Genomic DNA, 2,823 nt, shown 5'->3' with positions numbered 1-2,823 from the left:
GGGAAAAAAAGAAATAAAATAATGTGAAGTTAATATCCTGCTTTATTTTTACTTCCAGAGTGTGTCATGTCTCCAAGATCACATATAAAATAGATTCTTTCCACACTTAGTCCAGAGTCCACTGAGTTTAGACCCTAAATCAGAGTCAGGGACAACTGTCTGGAATTCTTGAGGTCCCAGCACTTATAAATCTCTAAATCTTGGCAGCAGCACCTGATAAGAGCTGGAACTCACACGCATTGGAGGATTCATTGTGGATGCTGCTCCCAGAACAGGAGGTGGTGACCTCCTGTCCAGAGTCCCTGACACTGAGGGTGGGTCAGCAAAGATCATGTCCAGGACTCTGAAATGAAGGACATAGAGTCAGAGAGATGGAGAGTCTTGGACCCAGACCACAACTCAGGCTGGAACTGAGGGAGAAAGAAAGGGACATGCATTTTTTTTTTAGAAACACTCCTCCATACCCAGAATCTGGTCACCTACATACTGAGTGAGAAGGGTGAGGAGGAGAGGGACCAGGCCATGGGGGAGAAGCCCAGAGCTCTGCTTTCTGAGCCCCTTTGCTGAGACAGAGATGTTCAAATCTGTCTAATTTGTTATCTCATGGTGATAGCAGAAGGCTTTCAATCAAATGACTTCCCAATCTGAGAATCACAGAGTCTCCCTGAGCAGGGATTCAAGCCCCTCTGCCTTGGGGTTTGCTTGTGGAGGGTGTAGGTCTGTTGAACAACTAGTGTTGGTGTCCCCAAGGGACTTAGATTTGGATTTGTTGGGCCTAGAGGGAGCGTTGAGCAGAACTCACCAGCTAAGGAGGCAGGTGCGGAGTCCACCCCTGTGACCCACCATGTATCTCAGACTCAGGCCCACAGTGCCCCCTGCTGGCGCTTGTCCGCTTTGCACATCCCTGAAAAGCAGTGTCAGCATCCTGCCTGACGGGGCGCTGCTGAGCACTGCCTCTTCCACCACCCCCGCCTCGCAAAGGGGGACCCTCTTCTCCCCCGGGGCCCCTCACTAAGCTACACTCAGCTCATCTAACTGATGCCTCAGTCCCATAGTCTATTCTCCTCAGTGGTTGGACTCACTGCCTGCTCTTTCAGTTAATAATGTTAATGAATGGGGGCGTCTCTGGGCACTGGCTCTAAGGACACTTTGTCCCGTCTCCCGCACAGCAGAAGAACAAAGGCCAGTCCAGCCACAGCATCACCGTGTGGGAGACCTGAGCAGTTCTGCCCCGGTCTGACCTCATTTCCCACGGATGAATCTTCAGGCCCCTTGACCCTCCCCTTCTGCTGCTTTCATGTCCACCCTGGTGGGGATGAGGTGGGTCTGCAGAGAAGGGACATGGAAGGACGGTGTTGAGATGGAGACACTCTTCATGCTCAGAGAGAGGGGCCTGACTGTCTGTGATGAATGACAACCTACTGCAGCCGTCCGGTGACACTGATACTGTTGCCCTGGGATCTACGGGGAACGGGTTGTCATAGAGAGTGCAGGGGCTCCGGGAGGGAGCTGAGGTCCCAGTGGGCAGAAAAGACTCAGGAGTGTGGGGGACTCAGGAATGACACCCCCGGGACATCACTGAAACTGGTGACTGAGGTACAGAGGACAGGATCAGAGAGGTTGGATGCCCTCCCTTCTCTCAGGGGACTCTCAAGTCTGAAGATGAACATAGAGCTCCTGTGAGCTTGGATGGTGGTGGGCTGTGCCCAGTCACCAGACTGCAGTGTGGGGGTCTGCACAGCGCCCTCTGCTGGCACCCACCCACCACCTTCTCAAGGAGAACCAGAGATGTCAATATGAACATAATAAAATACTTATGCACCTCATATACTCACTGATAAAATTCTTCTAATGTTGCAAATAAAACAACCATTATTTGTCACCTCTTATGCTAAACAGGGAGTTTTGAAATTATTTGCTTAGATATGCGTGACTAATGGGTGGGGACAGAACAGCAGGGATGGGGGCCCACAGTGGCACAGGTGGTGGCACCCAGGGCTCTGCCCCCCAAACTATTCCATCCTCCTAGGATTCTGGTTCTGTGGCAGGAGCCACAGCGTCAGGCCAGTCTCTGTAGTGAGGGGTGCCCTGAAGCCCTCTTGGAGTCCTCCCCTGAAAACATTCTTTCTTTCTCTACCACATGACCAAGCTTGAGTTTTTTAATTTTTTGCCTTGTTTTGCTTCTCTTTTATATACAAATTCCAAATCCAAGTCTTTATTTTGCTCCCATATTTGGTAATAAGCTGTTAGAATCAGCCATGCCGCTTTTTGAAATTTCTCAGAAATTGCTTAGAAATGTATTCTGCCAGCTGCCTTTCATCGCTCTTCACATCATCCTCCCACAGGCACTAGAGCACGGACACTTTGCACTCCGGTTGTTTGCTACATCATGACAATGGCGACCTTTGCTCTAGTTTCAGACAAATTATTTATTTCCATCTGAGACCTCATCAGCCTGGTCTTCACTGTACATATTTCCATTAGTACTTTTGTCACAACCAGTTAACAAGTGTCTACGGAATTCGAAATCGCCTGTTACCCAGTTCCAAAGCTGCTTCCAGATTTTCTGGTATTTTTAAAGCAGCACCTCAGACCTCAGTACTAATTCCTGTGATTATCTATTTAGCATTGCTACCAAGGCGCACTTGAGTCTGAGGAATTTCTAGAGAAAAGGGGTCCATATGACTCAACATTATGGAGAATCTGCAGGAAGCCCAGCTGTAGAAAAGTGGGACCAGCTGTAGAAAAGTCACGTTCACAGGATCTGTGTCCCCAAACTCCCCTGGAGCGGCTCAGCATTTCTCAGCAGAGGAGGAGACTCCC

The sequence above is a fragment of the Otolemur garnettii genome, unplaced genomic scaffold (genome assembly GCF_000181295.1).
Source record: "Otolemur garnettii isolate 467f Iridium unplaced genomic scaffold, OtoGar3 scaffold00301, whole genome shotgun sequence".
In the NCBI taxonomy this organism is placed as follows: domain Eukaryota; kingdom Metazoa; phylum Chordata; class Mammalia; order Primates; family Galagidae; genus Otolemur; species Otolemur garnettii.
The sequence above is the reverse complement of the archived record's forward strand: the minus strand, read 5'-3'. Positions refer to the sequence as shown.